The sequence below is a fragment of the Eulemur rufifrons genome, chromosome 16 (genome assembly GCF_041146395.1).
Source record: "Eulemur rufifrons isolate Redbay chromosome 16, OSU_ERuf_1, whole genome shotgun sequence".
Classification (NCBI taxonomy): Eukaryota; Metazoa; Chordata; class Mammalia; order Primates; family Lemuridae; genus Eulemur; species Eulemur rufifrons.
In genome coordinates, this window is record NC_090998.1 from 50,367,219 (window position 1) to 50,389,099 (window position 21,881).

Consider the following 21,881-nt stretch of genomic DNA (forward strand, 5'->3'; position numbering starts at 1 on the left):
TGGGCTTGATTGAGCGCCAATGATGATGATGATGACTCCCATTTCTACCTATATGCTAACTAAAGGCTCATATTACCCCCACTGCTCCCTTTCCACCGGTTTGATTCCTTTAATTCCTCTCCCTGCAAATCCTGTCTTCTCTGTTCGGCGCTACGCTGACACTTTGCACGCACCTATGCGGTTAAAACCCGCAACTTAACTGTCCATTGGTGCTGATTGCAGGCGCTCGAATTGGCTCGAGGCGCCGGTGTTCGATGGGTACTTGCCAGACGCCCAACTACTGGGGAAGTCTTTCTGTCTCCCTGATAACCCGGCAGTGCCTGGAAAAGTTCCCTGGGCCCTGGATGATAGATAGAGGTACCTGACTCCCTGGGGTAGGGTTGCCCTAAAGTCATGAATATCTTCATATATGCTGGTGTTTTAAGAAAGGTGCGTGCAGTTCTTGAAATCACAGGTGCTTGGGGGCAAGATCAAGGCTCTGGCCTTGTCTGTGGGAGCGTATTTGGCTGACAGTGGGCTACGGCATAACCTATCCATTGGCCCCAGCAGGAAGGACTTATTTTTGCCTCCTACCTAATTCCTTGGATGTGCAAAGAAAATGGAAGCGAAAAGTTTTTCAATAACTTAGAAAGTTTTCAGACTCAAAAAAGGTTTGCTTACTTCTCTTTGTTCTTTAGTACCCATATGCTGTGACAAATGTTGCAAGGGGCTGGGCATGGTGCTTCACTCAATCCTTGGTAGAATAGTGGACACCTCAAGAGGGAAAAACAAACAGAAACAACAAAAGAGAAGCTGACATGTGCATGCATTAAGTTAAATCAATGTTAGGTCATGAGAAGTCACTAAACAGAACAGACTATACATTTCCAATTATCAAATATTTTCGGCTATAAAACTGATAGGAAAACAGGGGAAAGAAATTAGACAAGGAGTCTGTCTAATTATGAGTGATTCAAACTTGCAGTGTCTTAATATTTAAAGTACTTTTATTTTAAATGCTTACTTAATCCTCACAACTTTTATTTAGGTACTATTATTATTCCCATTTTACCGATGGGGAAACAAGGTTCAAAAAGTAAGTGAGTTGACTGTGTATATCCAGCTGGTAAGTGACAGAGTCAGGGTTCAAATCCCAGCTTTGATTTCAAAGCTCATTCTCTTAATGACTATACTTAATGCTAAGTAAATCATAATTAAGTCTGTTTGCATCCAAAGCTTCACAGCCATTCTTCCTTTAAAATAAAAATATTTACCTCTTTTCCAACATTTTATTTTTTTATTTCAGTGAATATTTGTTTAAATAATGCATTAATACATTAGGCAACCTTTAAAATACTTTAACATTGTAATGCCAATGTCACCCAGTTAAAGATAATAATTTCATAACACAATAGACATTTTCTTTGACTTGGAGCCTGTGGTCAGTCGTTTTTTCCCTTAATATTGCTCAAATCTCTATGGCTCTTGGTGCAAGGACGCCCTCTACAGGTTGTTTTAATCAAATATTAATCGAGAAATATCCATAAAATTTACTTTTGGGTAAGAGAAGAGGGACTAACTTCCCTTCTAATTCTGCTTCCTCTGAGTGAAGTTCCTCTGCAGCAGTTGAATTTGATGTTGATAATAATGGTAGTCTATTTTGATGTAAGGACATTTTTTCCTTCCAGAGTGGTTGTTCTCTATTCACTTCTCCTTAGCAGAGGATACTTAGAAGAATTATATTTTATTAGAGATAGATTAGATAAAGAAAAATGCTATTTTAAAAACTTCAGATTTAAGCTTTTTTGGTTTTTAAATGAAAGGAGGAAACATACATTGCAATATACAACCGTCAGCTATTTTTAAGAGTAATGTTTTATCTTTTTTGTGGGAAGGTCCATCTGGGAGCTGAATCAGGCTTGACTCTCTTTTCTGTTGTTAGAGAGAAGACAAAGTAGCTGTTTCATTTAGAATAGAGTTAAATTTTTCTACTCAAATAAAAATGTGACAATATTTATTTGCACATGATAAAAAATTTGGAAATAATGTGCTAGGGGATATTACCAGTCAACTTCATTTAGCTTGAAAATTCTACCATTCATTTTCCAGTCCATTCTGCTTCCTTTCCTTGTGTGATTCACTCTCATAAATTATGTTTGTAGACAGCTTCATTTATTTCTTCATTAACTCATTCGCTCATTCAACAAAGATTTATTAAACACGTATTATGTGCAGGACACTGACGTAGAAACTACAGTACAAACAAAACATGATCTCAGCCCTCAAAGAGCACTGGAGCTACTAAAATGAGTAAGACACGCACCCAAACAGCTGTAATACAGGGCAGAATATGGTGATGGTTGACAAGGCAGAAAGACTGGACAGTCAAAGAAGAAATCTCATACCTGGAATTCTGAAAGTTTTTTAGTTCATTCATTCATTCAAAAATTATTTACCAAGTGTCTGATGTATGCACTTTATAGGCACAGGGGACAAAAAGGCAGGTAAAAAGACAGCCTCTGTTCTTAAAGGATTCTCAGTCTAACAGAGGAGAGTATTGAGAATGAACAATAGAGAGGAATGAATGCCATGGTGGGGACATGCACAGGGTATTCTGGGACTAAGTAAGAGGAAAGTCTCCTAATGCAGACTGGGTTCTAGGAAGTCATCCTAGAGTAGAGGGTACTTGAGCAGTCTTGAAGGTCACTGGGGAATTGATCATCCAAGATAGGGAGACAAGGAATGTCCATGCATAGAGAGCAGCAATAGCAACAAAAAAGGACAAGAAAGAATGGCATTCTCCAGGAACAGCATCTACTGATCCATATGATGAGGGAGCAGCTGGGGATACAGCCAAAAAGGGTGGACAGGAGCTGGTTATGGAAGACTGTGCTGAGAACAACTCCAAATAATTTATGTAGAGACACTGTCTTCAAGGAGGTGAAGCAAAACTCCTCACTCCTTCAGTGTGGGCTGTGCAGACTGACTTCCTTTCGTAGAGTATGGTATGGGCAGGGGAGTGGGGAATTAACTTACTATGGAGAAACCTAACAAACACTGCCTCATCCAGGTGAGCAAGGTCAACATCAACAGTGATAAGTCATGTTGCTAGTACGTACCGTCTATGTGATGTGATAAGAATGGTACTTTACTTCTGTGGTCTTCCTCCTGAAAACCCATAACCCCAGTTCAGTCATGACAAAAACATCAGGAAAACCCAACTGGGGAACATTCTATAAAATACCTGACCAGTACTCCTTAAAACTGACAGTCATCAAAAAAAAAAAAAAAAAGAAAAAAAATTCCGAGAAACTGTCATAGCTGAGAGGAACCTAAAAGGCATACCTAAAAGGCATTGCAACTAAATGTAATGTGGTATGCTGGATAGGATTTAGGAACAGGAAAAGGACACTAGGTAAAACTAAGGAAATCTAAATAAACTATCAATAATGATGTACCAATATTGGCACATAAATTGTGACAAATATACCAGACTAATTAATGTAAGTATGGGGTATATGGGAACTCTCTGTACTATCTTTGCCATTTTTGCTGTAAATCTATAACTATTCTAAAATATAAAGTTTATTTTAAAAATAAAATAAATGATAAAAAACCCTCAACATTTTTTTAAAATTAGCTTCTGACATTTGAAAATCAGAGGATTTTTCATGAAAGTTTAGATTTCTGTCTTCTCTTGAAAATTTAGAGATCTGGCACTATTCCCTTCTGACGAGGGGATGTTCAGATGGCGTGAGTGGTGGCTGTCCTTCCGACAGGGCTAGCACTGTCCAGTTCCCACAGTGGCACTGCTCTTCTGCCCAGCCTGCTTCACACTTTCGCTTCACCTGCCCAGCCCTTCACTCGCCCAGGCAAGCTGCCACTGTCCCCTGCCAGTCTCAGCCAGAACTATCTTGGTAACTACAGGTGTTGGGACTGAGAGTGGGGCATGTCAGCTGCACCAGGAGAAGGAAAGAGCAGACGCTTTTATAGCACACTGCTATGGAAAGGGAGCCACAGATAGGAAATGAAAAGAACAAGTTGCTAAGCATTATGCTTAATACATTTCTGTTTTTAAAAAACAAACCCTCTCTCTGTCTTTGTCTCTTTTTCTACGTATGTAAGTATATATACATAACTATGCATAGATTATAACTCCATATGTGTATACGTATATATGTGTGTGTGTGTGTGTGTGTGTGTATATATATATAAAATGTCTGAAAGATTATGTACTGTTATATATCAAAATATTTCCAGTGGTTATCTATGGAGAGTAGGAACAGCAATGGGGAATGATTTTCATTTTATGCACAAATATTTCCTGATTTTTAACAAAATAAGCAGATGCTCTTGTAATTAAAAAAACATTTTTTAAAAAAGAAGTAGCTTGTTTTTTCCTGCTTCAGTCAGTTTCTCCCAAAGTAGGCAGCTGTCACCGCCCTAGGCCAGCCCTCTTGCTGTGCTGCTTGCACACTTTATCACTTAAGAACCGTATATCACAACACATGACAGCTCATTACTGAAGTGCAGCACGGCTCAAGTGCTCCGCATCATTCCATGCAACATTTTTGCTCTTTGCTCCTCACATGATAGTATTGCCAAGCAACCTAGTATATATTGTCTTCTGCAAGCTATATCCATTATTTTCTGTTTATCCCTGCTGTTTCATCCTTATGACATTTAACAAAGCTAATTTTATTGTAGGGAGAAAAGGGAAAAGAATATATCATTGCACAATATTGGGGAAATGGGAAAACAAATTAGAATACCTTCATAGGATGAATATTATTGAACTATTAAAATTGCTATTCTGATATATGCATTCAACCATGAATCTATCACTGCAATCAAAATAATAGGCACTATTCATCACTCCCCAAAGTTTAACAAATTATATACTTTAATCATGTGCAGTTTATTGTATGTCAACTATTATTTCATTAAATCTGTTTTAAAATGTTTTAAAGAAATAAAAAAGTAGTGTTTCATCAGGACATAAAAAGTACTAGCCACAGAAGAAAAAATTGATAAATTAGATTATATTAAAACTAAGAATCTCTTTAATCAAAAGATAGTATTAAGAGTGAAAAGACAAGCCATAGAATGGGATAAGCTACATGGATATATAAGACTCTTATTCAGAACATATAAAGAATTTCTACAAATCTGTAAGAAAAAAACAAATAATCAGGTTTAAAAAATGGGCAAAAGGCTTGAACAGGCACTTCACAAAAGAACATACCTAAGCACCAATTAAGACATAAAAAATCGCTGACCTTCACTAGCTATCAAAGAAATGTGAATTAAAACCACAGTGAGAAACCACTTCAGACCCATCAGAATGGTTAAAATGAAATAGAAATAATATACAAAGTTGGTGAGGTATAAAGCAAGTGAAACTCTCCCATACTGCTGGTGGGAGTATAAATTGGTACAACCATTTTGGAAAACTGTTTGGAAAGAACTACTAAAGCTGAACCCAGCAATTCCACTCCTAGGTATAAGCCCAGCCAAAAAAAAAAAAAAAAAAAAAACTGTTGTGTACATATTCATCCAAAGGCATGTTTATAAAAGCCGTATTTATAATGGCCCCCAAATGGAAACAACTCAAATGTCTATTGACAGTGGAATGGATAAAGAAATCATTATATATTTATATATAGAATGCTACATAGCAATGAGAATAACAAACTATAATTACATACAACATGGATGACTCTCACAAACACCATGTTGAGCTAAAAAAAGAAAAAAGCCAAAAGGGTACATACTGTATGATTTCATATTTTAAAAATTCAAAAATAGCACAAACATATCTATGATATTAAAAATAAAGATAGTGATAACTCTTGGAGAGCGGTAAAGTTTGGAAGAGACATAAAAGAAGCTTAGGAGGTACAGATAATGTCTTGTTTCTTGATCTGGATTTTGGCTACCTGGGAATGTTTATTTTGAGAAAATTCATTAAGTTGTATATTTAAGATTTATGTACTTTTCTATATGCATGTTATATTTTAATAAAACATTTATTAAAATTATTATATCATATAAAAATCATGAAAAATCTAGAAGAAAATATGGCCAAATGTATTTAGAAGTTTAGAATGGGGGAAGCCTCTCTAAGTAAGACACTTGAAAGCTACAGCATATATATATATAAATTTGACCTGAAAAAAGCTTTAAATAGCTATGTAGCAAAACCCACCATAAACAAAATACTAGGGAAAATATCTGCAAACTTACTAATAATAAAAAATATAAACAATATAATATCCAATATGGAAAATATATTTCTGGAGACTAGAACACAAAAGTGGCACTTTAAGACATTCTTTTCCTAGTGTGAAGGCATCTGAGAAATTCAAATGGCAATCAGAAGACAGGTGAACATGGATCTAGGATGAGATGACCAGAAGGCAAGAGAAATACTTCCTCTTGGCCAGTGGATCTCAACTGTATAGCTTACTGGGAGGCATTTTAGAAATTTGTGGGGATATTTTTGGTCATTGAGACTGGAGGATGCTTTGGGCCCTTACAGGGTCTAAGCCAGGGATGGTAGATGTCCTGCTATGCATGACACAGCAGCACACAGGAATTGTCCCAAGTCTACACATCTTCTGACTACCCTACCCCACTGGAGATGCATATAGGTAAAAAACCTGTTTATACTTATCTGAACTTAGAAACCTAGATGTATTTTACATTTAAAAACATACTGTTTTTAATATACACTGTATTTTCCCAAAATACAACAACTGTGAATAGTAAGATTCTGTGAAAAGTAAAAAAATAAGAGTCTATTTTGTTTTTTTTCTGATCTTTACCAAGAATTACTCACATTTTAGAAAAATCACATCATTATACCTCTGCTTTTTTCTTTTCATTTTCCTATATTTTTTTAATACAGAATAGTTTCTGATTTTCTTACTTCCCTTAAAACAAAACTTTTTGATAAAAGTAGATGCAAGTATCTGATTATTTCCTTAGGTCCAGAATAGTTGTGCTCAACCATTTGCATTTTGAATACATATTATTTTATTATCAATTGATTTTTATTACTTCTCTTACTTATGTTAGAGCATTACATTGATTATTTTGCAATTCTATTTGAGAATCGTGAAAGGGAAATAACATCTGTTATAAAAAGGCAGCTTTGGGTCAGTTTGTAAAGGCTATATATGCTACGATTCTATTTATGTGTCATTCTGGAAAATCATTATGAAATACCTAACACATCAATGGTTATCAGGGACAAAGGGTTTGGGGAAAGATTAGATTGTATAAGAATAGCATGAAGGAATTTTGGGAGAATCAATGTTAACTGTTCTGAATCTTGACTGTGGTGGTGATCACATGACTGCCTGCATTTGTCAAATCTTATAGACTTGTACACCAATGAAAAAGTGAATTTTACTGTATGTAAATGTATAACTAATTTAAATAATTTTAAAAGTTGGAAAACAAAACATAAATAAAACCCAGACAATAAAGCAACCAAAATGGTGATCTTGGGTTTTAATACTAAGAATCACTCAACTAGGCCACAGAAACCCCTGTGACATTTCTGCCCCAGAATGCAGTTCATATCTCTAGTGACTGAATTACTTATTCCCATCTGGTACAATTTCATTCTCCCGTGACCAGTGTCAGATATGTAGAAGAAAAAAAATTCCTTTTTATTGAATTCATACCAATGATTGAACTACATTTCAACCAAAGCCAGCAACTTATTGGCAGTTAGGATTAAAATCTAGGTCATTTAATTCCAGTGTTCTTTTTACTACACCATACTGCCTTACTAGTTTTATGCTAAAGTGGAAGAATAGTGTGAATTCTTAAGTTTTTCCATTCATTGCCGGTATTACACCTCTAAAGCAAAATAAAATAAAATATCATTACTCACATTATAGTACCACCTGAGTTTACTAAGAAAGCAAAAAAAAAAAAAAAAATGGCTTTCTTAATAACATCACCATTCACATTCCTAGAAGAAAAGTGTACTGTAATGTCACTTCTATTTACAGAAAATACAAGTCTCTTGTGTTTTTATAAGGTGTTTACAATAGGTCAGTGTTTTGGCCAGGGTGTTAAAGGCTTTTTGCCATTTACAGTATGTTCTGTAGCCTTCTGAAACTGCTTTGGGAAATTTTAACGTGTAGAAATGTTTAGTTCACTTATTGCGGGCAATTAAAACGGTTAAGGGAGGAACATTAACTAATAAAATGCCTTAATTTGGATAATATCCAAATAATAGGTGTCAAAATGATGAATTAATAGCTCTTTAAATTTTCTTGCCAAACAGCTATTCAACCAATTAAGCCACATGAATAAGTAGCAAGAATATAACATTTAGATGATCATTAATTGATACCTGTGCTAAGAACCTGTAATTCAAATCTGGTGAGCTTGGCTTTCTAAAGGAAGAGCCAAATAAATGTCAGTTTAACAAATTTGCTTCACAATAATTGACATAGGAATTGAGTGTGAACTCAAACAATTTAGAAATAAAAAACAAAATGTACCTTTATGGTTTATAAACCAAACCATGGATTTGAAGGCAGGATGAGGGTCTTCCTGCTCACACTGCACATTCCAGCATCTGTGGCACACGGTGAGCCTTCAAGTGGTATTCCCATTCCAGCCACTCAAGACTGAGTTTGCAATCACCCTGTCCACCTTCAGTTTAAAATTGGTAGTTTCTGTGACTTATCTAGGAGGAGTGCACATGAGGTGGAGGTAAAAATGAAGTAAGACGGGCAATGAATAGTTAATAAGATAATTACTGAAGGGGCAACTTCCTCTGCTGGCTATGATGTAGTAACTAGTACTGCCCTTGTCCTCCCATTGCAAACAACTAGAAAATTGGAAAAAATATAAGAGACATTTGTTTGAAGACATTGGACAATAGGCAGTGCAAGATTGTAAACCTTAAAGGAAAGGAAATAAATTATTTAAGTCCAAAGATCATCCTGGCTTCTTTTCTGACGGCACTTTCCTGACAGTAGAACAGGAAGGGGGAATCTAAGAAGAGCAAGGAAGCCTCTGGGAAGACTGGGAGCGGGAAGGCTGAGGCAGCTGGAGTTTGTGGAGCAGGGGACTTAGAGGAGAGAGCTATGTAAAAGAAGGAAGAAAGAAAAAAAAAGAGCTCAAGAAGTCTGCATCAAAGTACCCTTGTATCTGTTTCTGAATATGTAGCTGGGACTACTCACGCCACCGCACACAGCTAATTTTTTTTTTTTTTTTTTGTAGAGATGGGGGTTTCACTATGTTGTTCAAGCTGGTTTCGAACTCTTGGCCTCAATCCTCCAACCTCCGCCTCCCAAACTGTTGGGATTACAGGCATGAGCCACTGAACCCAGCCTGGGATTCTTTTTTTTTTTTTTTTTTTTTTTGAGACAGAGTCTCACTCTGTTGCCCGGGCTAGAGTGCCATGGCGTCAGCCTAGCTCACAGCAACCTCAAACTCCTGGGCTCAAGTGATCCTCCTGCCTCAGCCTCCCGAGTAGCTGGGACTACAGGCATGCGCCACCATGCCTGCTACATTTTTCTATATATTTTTAGTTGTCCAGCTAATTTCTTTCTATTTTTAGTAGAGAAAAGGTCTCACTCTTGCTCAGGCTGGTCTTGAACTCCTGAGCTCAAACAATCTGCCCTCCTCGGCCTCCCAGAGTGCTAGGATTACAGGCGTGAGCCACCATGCCCTGCCCCGTCTGGGATTTTAAAAAGGAAGACTGGATGCTGTCTACAAAAGAAAAAAAAAAAGTATTGTAAATATGAGGACTTAGGTAGGTTAAAAGTAAAAGAATGGAAAAAATATACACCAAGCAAATTCATAAGAAATTCATAAGAAAACTGGAATGGCTTTCTTAATGTCAAAATTAACTTTAGGTCTAGGAATATTAGCAAAGATAATTGTGGAAGCTGGATGATTGGTATATGGCAGTTCATTAGACTATTCTGTCTACTTTTGTACATGCTTGACGTTTTTCATAATAAAACATTAAAACTTGAGGGAGAGAAATATGTGTTAAAACAATTAAACAAAATTTTGTGTGTGGGGGGGGTACTGAATATACCCATCACTTATTTCAGTTACCCATTTTGAAAGAAAAATAGTTTTTACTGTGTTTGCATTAACCATCTCATACTACAGAGATCTGCTCTTTCCAACTTTTATGACTCTAATTTCTCTTATAATGATTATGATACATTTTTAAAATAATGATACCTTGGGGAATCAGGGAAGGTTAATAATTCTCCTGGTGAATACAGATATTAGGTTCTGGAAAGCTGTGGGTGGATTTAAGCTTTATAGAGTTCCCAGAATTACTACATAGTGAAACACAGTTTGCAACTCATATTTTACAGCTAGTTTTTCAAATATTCCAGAACAGAAAAGAATGCTTTCTGTTATTAATGGAATGTTTTTCTTTTCTTTTTTTGCAAGAGAAGCAATTTGAAAAAAAAGGCATATAATTTACATGACAATAAAACACTTCAGAAGAGAATCTCTATAAATGGCAGTTAGCCCAGTATTGAAAAGATTTTATCATTTCACTTCCTTTCTCTCCATAGTTATTTATTATCCTCATTAGGGTTTCATACAGTTTATCACAAGTATTATTTTATTTTCAACCTCAGACAAGGTTTTGTCGATAAGCACTAAGCTATTATTCTCATATTCAGAAGTCAGAAACAAAATATGTCTATGCATATTCTTTTCTAAGTCACTAGGTAACACTCAATAAATTTCCATCAGAAACTGAAGGATGATATTAAACAGAATTTTACCAAATATACTGCCTTAAACACACAGCCTTGTTAGCTGTACAGTAATTTTAATGTCTTATATTTTTATAAAATCATTCAAAGCCCTTTCACATGGTAATACTCGAACAGATATCATGTGCCAGTCACTTTCATGAACAAGAACACAGCTTTATTTGTTTTAATTTATACCTTGACTTGTTCCCACAGGGATTTTTAAAGTGCTTTAAAAGATACATAGAATATAACTGGATTGCATACATTTTCAAACCAGAGATCTCCTTAAGGTCTAAGTCAAAACATATTCACTCCTCTGCTCAAAACCCTCAAAAAGCTTCCTTTCCCTCTCAGGAAGGAGCCTTTCAGTTGGTTACACTGCTCACATTCTCGGATTCGCAATTCTAGTTGCACATTAGAATCATCTAGGGCTCTTTGCAAATCTACCCATGCTCAGGTCCTATTCCAGCCCAACTAAATCAGGGTTGGCTGCCTCAGGTTGGTGCTCTCCAGGTGGTTTGAACATGCAGTCAGGGTTCAGAACCTCTCCCTGGACATCCCCCAAAACCTCTTCTGCAACTTTCCCCACAGCCCATTTCTCTCTAGCCACACTGGCTCCTCACGGATCTTCCAACACGCTGGGCACACTCCCAGCTCCAGGCCTTGGGCTGTGCTAGCCCCTCTGCCTGCGTGCCTGCGATATTCTTCTCCCTGACACTCACATCTTGCTCCCTCACCTCCTCCAGATCTTTGCTTGAATTTCCGGTGAGGGTTTCCTGTCCAGCCTTTTTAAAGCCGTATCCTCCTCCCACCATGCTCTGATACTCCCTATCTCCCTTTCCTGCTTTATTTTGATCAGTATCATTTATCATCATTTGATATATTAGATCTTTTACTTAAGCATTTATTTATTTCTCTCTCTAATCCCTCCAACTTCTCACCCCCCAAAACTAAGTTATGTAAGCAGAACTATTTTGTTCACTACTATATCCGTGGGACCTAGGACAGTGCCTGGCACTTATTTGGCATTCAATGCATATTTGTAGAATCAGTTAAGAGTGAAACAACAACAACAGCCCTATATAGGAAAATAGCATGAGCTATTTCACAATATTCTTTACCACAACACTAGAAAATAGGTATTTGTGATTTTTTTTCTCAGCCTCCTTGCTTCTCAGGCCACCTCCCTCTAATATAGCAGAGAGACTCTTCTGGACCACCACGCATTTTGCTGCTCGTTGCCACCTGCAATTCCAAATCTGTTGTTATCCTCCTATGATGTTCCTACACAAGTGTCAGGAAGAAATGACTTCAGGGTAGACCACACATTCTAGCTCTTGAGTTCTCACTTACCCCCTTACGTATTAGCACAGACGTATCACACTTCAGGGAAGCCTTGGGGAAGGGGAAGGGGAAGGGGTTTACAGCAAGGAAATGCAAGCATACACTTGAACATGAGCCCTCCCTTTTCCTAAGAGTCCTTTATGGGTTCACCCTCATTCACACGGGCTGTCTCTCTCCACAGGCTCCGGGCTCCTGCCACGGTCACTCACCTCTTCTTTCCTCTTGTTCCCTTTCCCCTGTTCTCCCTCATCCCTAATTTCTGTTTATTTCTCCACGAAGCACAGTTTCCCCATCTCTTTAGTTAAAATTTCTCCTTTCAATAAATGCTTTTAGGCTGTACTGGCACTTCCAGCTCTTTAAAAGATATTTTCCTAAATAAATACAGCTATCCTCCACCTTAAGAGGAACGATTGTGCCAGCTATGGAAATAATTTTTCTCCATTTAAAAAAACATTTATATATAAAGAAGGGAAAGAAAGAGGTTAAGTGACTTCCCCAAGGTAAAATATCTAATAATTAGAATTCAAACCTAGATTGTCTATATAATACTTATATTTCTTAATGTGTTGATGAAAAAAAAGTCCTGGATTAGGCAGAGATTAATGTTGCCATTTCACAGAGGAAGATACCAGCTCACCTTCTTCAGTCTTGTTTATAAATGTGGGTTAAGCCAGGACACTGGTCTTTTCATTCTATCACATTCTAATAGAAGCTGAAATACCTTATGTTGAGAAACTATAAGTTTAGTTAATATAACAAATATAACTGGAATGCCCTATTTTGAGGAACTATAAATTTAGGGAAATCTATAATTATAGCTAATAATTATATAGCATTTACCAGGTAACAGGCAATCTTCTAAGCATTCTACATGTGTTAGAGTATATAACTCATATAACCTATATGACAACGTCATGAGGCAGGAATTATTATTATTATCCCCATTTTATAGTCAAAGTCACACAGCTAGCAAATAGTAGAGCTGGGATTTTAAACCAAGTAATCTGGCTCAAAAGTGTGTGTTCTGAATCACCCTATAATGTGAAGAAACCACCCCTACTTTAAATTCTGTCCCTACCCACACATTCAAGGATTTACTATACGCCAGACTATTCTAACTGATTTACCTATTTTATTAGTTCATTCCAGTTGCTATACAATCCTGAGACTAGGTCATTTATAAAGAACAGAAATTTATTTCTCACAGTTCTGGAGGCTGGGAAGTCTAAGCTCAAGGTACCAGCAGATTTGTAAGGGCAAAAAGAGCAAAAGGGAGCTAGCTAGTTCCCGTGAGCCCTTTCATAAGGGCTCTAATTCACTGATGCAGGCAGAGCCATCAGGACCTAACCACCTCCTTAAGGCCCCACCTCTTCATGCTATCACACTGGTGATTAAGTTTCAACACATGAATTGTGAGGAGCATTCAGACATATGTTGTTTCATCTAATTCTTACAAAGTCCTAATGAAGTGGGCTAATTGAAGTTAAATTGCTCATGTAAGGTCTTGGAGCAAATTGGTGGTAGAGTCAAGATTTGAACCCATGTGTTACCTACTGTGTCACGTTCTCTTTTCAGAACATATAGTCCCTATATAAACATACACATGGAAATACATACATAACATGTGAAATCCAAGTTCTCAGTGAACTTATATGTTAAGAAAGAACATAAATACATAAGCTTTTGATTTTATTTTTGATTTAAAAAATATGAAAAACATGATTAGAACTGTGTTTTCCTCTTGACCGTGAAAACAAAAATGATGTCCTATTTTTCTTTATATCCCCAACACTAAGCACAGTGTTGGTGAGTGAAAGAGCAAATATTCATTCCCATGAATAGAGATTTACTTCTTACATCTTGAATTTTGGAATATGGTGGACTCCTCTAAAAATGAGGTTTTATGCTTTAAGTGTGATACAAATTGGAATTTATTGGAAGCAGACAAGATAGTGTGATATTTGGAAGATATTTAGCTTCATAGATAAATTAGCTATAGACTTTCAAAATAGTTCACAGGATTTAGCCAAATGGCAAGTCTTAAGTAAAACAGGCTAATAAGATGGGGAATTTGGTAAAAGAAACTGCTCTTTAGGCTATGAAGAAAATGATCATAATCAACAAGGATAGTCTAAGATTCTGTGGGTGGTTTTTAAAAGAAAGGGGTTGATACCAGGGTCTTGAATGCAAGATGATGTCAACCTGGAAAGAGTGCCTAGAAAATACCACCTCATGGAGAGTCAGGCCAGTGCTCCTGTGTGGATTTCTACAATGGGCCACTTGGGCAGGAGGCAGGATGGGGTGGCGGGACCTGCGGAAGGCAGAATAACAGCCTCTAAATATGTCCCCAGGCTCATCTCTGGAATCTGTGGATATGTTACTTCATATGGCAAAAGGGCCTTTGCAGATGTGAGTAAGCTAAGGATATTGATGATGAGATTATCCTAGTGGGCCCAAATTTATCACAAGGGCACTTACAACTGAAGAAAGGGGGCATTAGGAGAATCAGAGAGAAGGAGATGTGACAATAAAAGTAGAGAGTGGGGTGATGCACTTTAAAGACAAAGGAAAGGGGCACAAGCCAAGAAATGCGGGAAGCTTCTGGAAGCTGGGAAAGGCAAGGAAACAGGTTCTTCTCCTCTAGAACTTCTAGAGGAAAAGCAGCCCTGCCTACACTGTGAGACTCATTTTGGACTTCTGACCTCCAGAACTACAAGATAATAAATCTGTGTTGTTTTAAGACATCAATTGTGTGGCAGTTTGTTATGACAGCAATAGGAAATTGATACAGGTGGCATGCTATCAATTCATCATCATAGTCCAAAGAAATAGTTTTTTTTTTTTTTTTTTTTTTTTGAGACAGAGTCTCACTCTGTTGCCCAGGCTAGAGTGAGTGCCGTGGCGTCAGCCTAGCTCACAGCAACCTCAAACTCCTGAGCTCAAGGGATCCTCCTGTCTCAGCCTCCCGAGTAGCTGGGACTACAGGCATGCACCACCATGCCTGGCTAATTTTTTCTATATATATTTTTAGCTGTCCATATAATTTCTTTCTATTTTTTTTTTTTAGTAGAGATGGGGTCTCGCTCTTGCTCAGGCTGGTCTCGAACTCCTGAGCTCAAACGATCCGCCCACCTCGGCCTCCCAGAGTGCTAGGATTACAGGCGTGAGCCACCGCGCCCGGCCCAAAGAAATACTTTTTAAAGAGGATAGGCTGAGCAAGCCAAAGAATACATCACAAAGAATAAGATTAATAAATTTGCCTAGATATAATTTCCATATATACAAAATAAAAGACAAATGAAAAACTGAGAAAAATGCCTGCCATAAATATGACAGAGAAGAAATAATCTTATCATTGATAAAGGGCTCTTCGAAATTAAAAAACAATAGCACCCCAATGGCAAAGTGGGCAAAGGACAGAGATAATACCAAGGAATAATGCAAATGGCAATAAGTATATGTTTAATATAAAAAACAGCTCAACATCACTAATCATCAGAAAAATGCAAATTAAAACCACAATGAGATACCACCCTACACTGGTCAGAATTGGCCATTATTAAAAAGTGAAAAAACAACAGATGTTGACATGGATGCAGAGAAAAGGGAGTGTTTATACATTGTTGGTGGGAGTGTAAATTAGTACAACCTCCATGGAAAACAGTATGGAGATTTCTCAAAGAATAAAAATAGACCTACCATTTGATCCAACAATCCCAGTACTGGATATCTACCCAAAGGAAAAGAAATCATTATATAAAAAAGACACCTGTACTCATATGTTTATCACATTTATCACAGCACTATTCACAATAGCTAAGTCATGGAATCAACCTAAGTGTCTATCAATGGATGACTAGATAAAGAAAATGTGGTGTGTATATATGTATGTATATACATATAGTCCCTACTCTTCAGCTGAGGCTCTCTCTGTGTTCCAATAGCAGTGTAGCATCCCCTTTCTCTTTCCAATCTAGGTGTGGTAAGGGCTTCTTTAACACTCCGTAACTGTTCCACCACTCCTTGTGCAGTTCTTTAACCCTGCCCACAGCTCTTGTAATCAGTTCCTTCATTAAAGTCTCTTAAATTAAACACTTTGAATATGCTATTAGTTTCACACTGAAATCCTGGCAGATGTAGGGATTTATCCTAGGGAAATAATCAAAGATGCAGAGATAGACTTATGTGAAAGGATGTTCTTTGCAGCATAATTTGCAATAGCAAAAGCATTAGAAATAAGGTTCATATTCAACAACAGAAGAAAGATGGAATATTATGCAATTATGAATAACTGCCCAACTATTTTGACTAGCCTGGGGAATGCTCATCACACAATGTTTAAATGAGAATCAGATATAAAACCATACTTACAGAATGTTCTCAATTTTGCAATTATGTGTGGATGTGCTTGTATAAGGCTCAAATTGAGGCAAAATTGAAATGAGAGATTAGTTTAATGACTACATATATAGTCTATTGGAGGAGGATTTGATTTGCTGGTATATTTGTATTTTTCTGATTGAATGTTTTAGACCATAAGTGTAATTCCAGTTTAGATTTTTTCCTCCTTTATTTCTAGTTGGTTTCAGTATTGGTGCCACATTTAACATAAAATATAAATATGCTTAAATATAAAAGAACAGAATTCCATTTTAGCGATGGAATTAATTTCCCATGTCACAACCTTTTTCTATAATACAAACTCTTTTTAATACATGGAGTCAAAGTACACAATATACAAATATTTACTGAGTGCCTGCCCTAAAAAAATTTATGCTCCAGAAGGACACATAAGATACAAAGATGCCATGTGGAATAGTATAAAGAACACAACTTGGAATGGAAACATCAGAGTTTAGTCTGGACTATGTCATAACCACAATTAAGCAGTCCATAAAATCTTTTGCAGAGGATGTAGTAGAACATAAATTATAAAGTTCAATTATGTAATCAGGGAATCATAAAAAGCTTTTTCATTAGAGTCTAAATGCTCTGTGGCATGCATAATAGCAAGTATGTGTTTACCAAGTCAGAGTGAACATTAGTCTGTCTTTTAATTCTTCTCCAATTCAGAACAGACATACACATTGTTCTCACTGCATATGCATAATTACAAATGTTTTGGCATATTGGTAACATTGAGAATGGATATTCAAAAAACCAGAGCTGATGGTTAGAACAGAGGTGGCATTATTCTTAAAGGGGAAAATGGGTATCCTATCCCTTCCTCTTAATTAGGGTAGATTTCCATAAAGAAGACTGGAAAGGCTCCTTAGGAATCTGGGAATCTTATGGAAAAGTGTGCCATATAACATTGATATGAGTCAGAGATAAAATGATAATGAAAAATAATAAAATAGAAAGGTGATACAATAGTGGACTAATGACATCAAAATGATATTGACTGAAGAATTCAAATAAAATTTAAATGTAGAATAAAGCTAAAACATCAAATTGAGGGATATGGGCAACTGAAATGCAATGAGGGTTCCAATTCTGACATTTCCCTCTTTGATCAAGGCATCCTGATATTCTAATTATGCTGTTCTTTCACTCTTACTGAAACTACTACTTGTATAAATAATAAATTCCAATTCTTTACTTTTCCCTGCTCTTTCAGAATATCTCCCTATTGCAACTCATTTACCTTCCTACCCAGTATAAATCTATGGCAGGCCTTGCTAGTGGTGCATTTGTGTGAACACTACACTGGACTCTGAATAGTACATGACCTTGTGGCATAGCCTGTTTGCCAGATCTCAAGCACAGGAAATCTCAAATGTCTATTTTTTTTTTCTCATACTCTGAAGCTACCACACCCAGCTGTAGAATCACTGAACTAATCTAACTTCTGCCTACGATGGTGGTAAAGAACACAGTGAAAATTCTCTTCCAAATTCCCTCCAAATTAACCAGGAAGATATACTAAATGAGGAAACTCTTCTATGAACATAAAGTACAATAAAAAATATAGTCAGATTCCATTAAGAAACAAAATAATCCATATCAGCCTAGGCAAAGAATTTATGAAGAAGACTCCAAAGGCAATCACAGCAACAACAAAAATAAATAAATGGAACCTGATTAAATTAGAAAGCTTCTGCACAGCCAAGGAAACAATCAGTAGAGTGAGCGAATAGACAACCTACAGAATGGGAGAAAATATTTGCATGCTATATATCTGATAAACGGCTAATAACCAGAATCTACAAAGAACTCAAGCGAATCAGAAAGAAAACGTCAAACAACCCCATTACAAAGTGAGCAAAAGACATGAACAGAAGCTTTTCAAAAGAAGATAGACTAATGACCAATAAACACATGAAAAAATGCTCAATGTCTCTAATCAGCAGGGAAATGCAAATCAAAACCGCAATGAGATATAACCTAACTCCAGTGAGAATGGCTCTTATCAAAAAGTCCCAAAACAACAGATGCTGGCGTGGATGCAGAGGGAAAGGAACACTTATACGCTGCTGGTGGGCCTGCAAACTAGTACAGCATCTATGAAAAGTAATATGGAGATACCTCAAAGAACTAAAAGTAGAACTACCATTTGATCTAGCAATCCCACTACTGGGTATTTACCCAAAGGAAAAAAAGACATTTTATAAAAAAGGCACTTGCACTCAGATGTTTATAGAAACACAATTCACAATCACAAAGATGTGGAAACAACCCCAGTGCCCATCAATACATGAGTGGATCAATAAAATGTGTGGTATATGTATACCATGGAGTATTACTCAGCCATTAAAATATGTAACCTTTGGAACAACCTGTATGGAACTGGAGATCATCATTTTAAGTGAACTATCACAAGAATGGAAGAACAAAACCATATGTACTCACTACTAAATTGAAACTTATAGATCAAAACTCATGTATACATTTGGTAGTAAAATTCAACAGAAATCAAGCAGGTGGGAGGGGGGAGCAGGAGATGGATAAATTTACACCTAAAATGGGTACAATGCACATTATATGGGTGATGGACACACTTATAACTATGACTCAAACTGTACAAAAGCAATTCATGCAACCAAAATGTTTGTGTCCCCATAATACTCTGAAATTAAAAAAAAAAAACTTGACTAATGTAATAAATCTATCCTTTATGTATTTAAAAAAACCAAAAAACAAAAAACAAAACCAAAATAATCCTTCTTACCTACCTGTGAAATAGGATTGAAATATGACAATCTTGCTTGTTGAACATTACTCATTGCCACAGTGACCATGACTCAGTAACTAAAGTCATTGAGTTTCCACTTACTGTAGTTACTTAGGTCATTTATTGTCAGGTAGGGAAGCAATAAGATGGCATTTTCAGGTATCCAAGGACTCAGAAACCAGATTGTCATCCCAAATAAATATCCTGGCTAAGCACAGTGGCTGACGCATGTAATCCCAGCCCTCTGGGAGGCTGAGGTGGGAGGATCGCTTAAGGCTAGGAGTTTGAGACCAGCCTGAGCAAGACTGAGACCTCATCTCTACAAAAACATAAAAATATTAGCGAGCTGTGGAGGCATGCACCTGTGGTCCCACTTACTCAGGAAGCTAAGGCAGGAAGATCACTTGAGCCTAGGAGCGCCAGGCTACAGTGAGCTATCATTATGCCTCTGCACTCAAGCCTGGGTGACAGAGTGAGACTCTGTCTCTTAAAAAAAATCCTGACAGCCCGCTTCAGAACTCCAAGATATTAATCAAAATTTAGATTCAAGAAAAAAAAGTGGTGGCCGAAGGGAATCAGGGTGATCAATAAGATAAGTTAAATATATAAACTGAATTTATACAAATAGTCTATAAATTTGAAATAAAGTTACTTGAAACAGATAATTTACCCTGTTTAATAAAAAGAAATGATGCAGTTTATGACTACATTCTAAATGAAAAAGAAAAATAAAAACCAAAACCCAGGAGAGAAAGGAGAAACTTCGCCAAAGGAAGCCAAAGCCCTATGTGTCACATCTTTCATTAAGGAGAGTAAAGTTCTTATATTGCTCTTGATTAGATGGCAAATTAGGTGGTAAATATCAAAGAAAGATTTAATTGAAATGGGATGCCTTCCTTCTTAATTATTGTAGAGAAAAAGAGCAAATTAATAGTCCATATCTAAGATGAGGAAAGGGATGAAAACTCAGTATAAAATAAGACATTTTATTTCTATAACAATTAAAATGATCATTTGTTGCTTTTTATGCCCAGCACCCCTGAATTTTTCTGGGAAAAGCACCCCATTCCCCCATGCCCACTCTACCCATAGACTCCAAGTGGCGGTAACATGGGTTTTAGACGATCTTACTTCTCTGGTCTAGATTATCTAGAAGTGGGCCTCTGACTTAAGCTGGGTCAATCACAGAACCTTATCATTCTCACCCACTCACCACCCAGCCCTGTGAACTGGTATAGTACTTAGGCACACAGACACCCGGCACAAGCTGCGAACATCGTACACCTTCTTCAGGGTTTGTTCAACAGGATCTGCAGGGAAGGGTTTTTTTCTCTTTGGAGATAAATAGCTGAGAGATGTGTGGAGGGGTGTGTGTGGAGAAACCTAGTGAGAGAGAAACAAAGAAGGGAGGCAGAGCAGGAGAATCCTGGGGTTATAATATTAAGTCTCTGGCTCAGTGGGTCTCTAGATGCACTCACAGGAGCAAATGACTTTCCATTCTGCCTAAGTGAATTCAAGATAAATGTTTACATCTTGCAACTATATACTACATAAATGCAGGCATTATGATTATAAATGTAAATAGCTTAATTCTCCTAGTAAAAAAGTCAAAGACTCAGATTGGAATGGAAAATAAAATCCGGCTATTTTTTCTTAAAGACATCTACAACAAAGGATTACAAAAATGATGAAAATAAAATCATCTGCAAATACAGACCAGGCAGATCTATAAGGCAAATGTAAGCTGAAAACATTAAATAGAAAAAATATTGTCTCTTTGTGTAGATTAATAGCATGATCCATAGAAAAGACACAGCAGGGCAGACATAACTGCTTGAGAATGTCTTCAAGGAACTTTTATATTAGTTTTTCACCATCCTTGGCATGTAGCTCTCTTTCTTTTGGTGACAAGATGGATGCTTCAGCTTCAGACATCACTGTGTTCCAGGCAGGAAAAAGAAGAGGGAAACAAAGAGGAAGGGATGGTATCTAAATAAAGAGAGCAAAACTTTCTGGAAATCACCGGTAAGAACTGTATCACATAGCCATCCTGGTAGCAGGGATTTTATAAGCAGGGCACATTGGTACCCTAAAATTATAATTCTGTTACAAAAAAGAGGGAGAATGAAAATAAACAAAGGCAACTTGTGGTGGCTGGCACACCTGCCAAAGGTAACAAACTGGCCACTCTTACATCCTCCAAACTCCTCTGGTTTTTATGAGAAAGATTTTTCCTAAACATCCTTCAGCCTCTTTGTATAGTTTCTACCTTAGGGAAGGTAGAGTGACTTCTCTGCTCAGTGAATTTAGGGTAAGAAATTTAGGGTAAGTACATGCTTCTTCTCTTCACAGGAAACAGGCATGTTGGTCTGCTCCAAAATGACATTGGCATTTTATAGCATCAGGTCTATTGTAAGGAGGCCTTGGTTTTCCTGATGTGCCTATACTAGGTGAGTAAGCATACCTAGTTCTAGGTTTCAGGCTGCCATACACATAAGCCTCTTCCTCCAACCCAGCCTTTATCAACAGTTAGAAGGATATTAAAAATTAGTTTATTGGATTCTACAGAGAAATGTTAGGATTGGGGGTTTTTTGAGATGGAGTCTTGCTATGTTGCC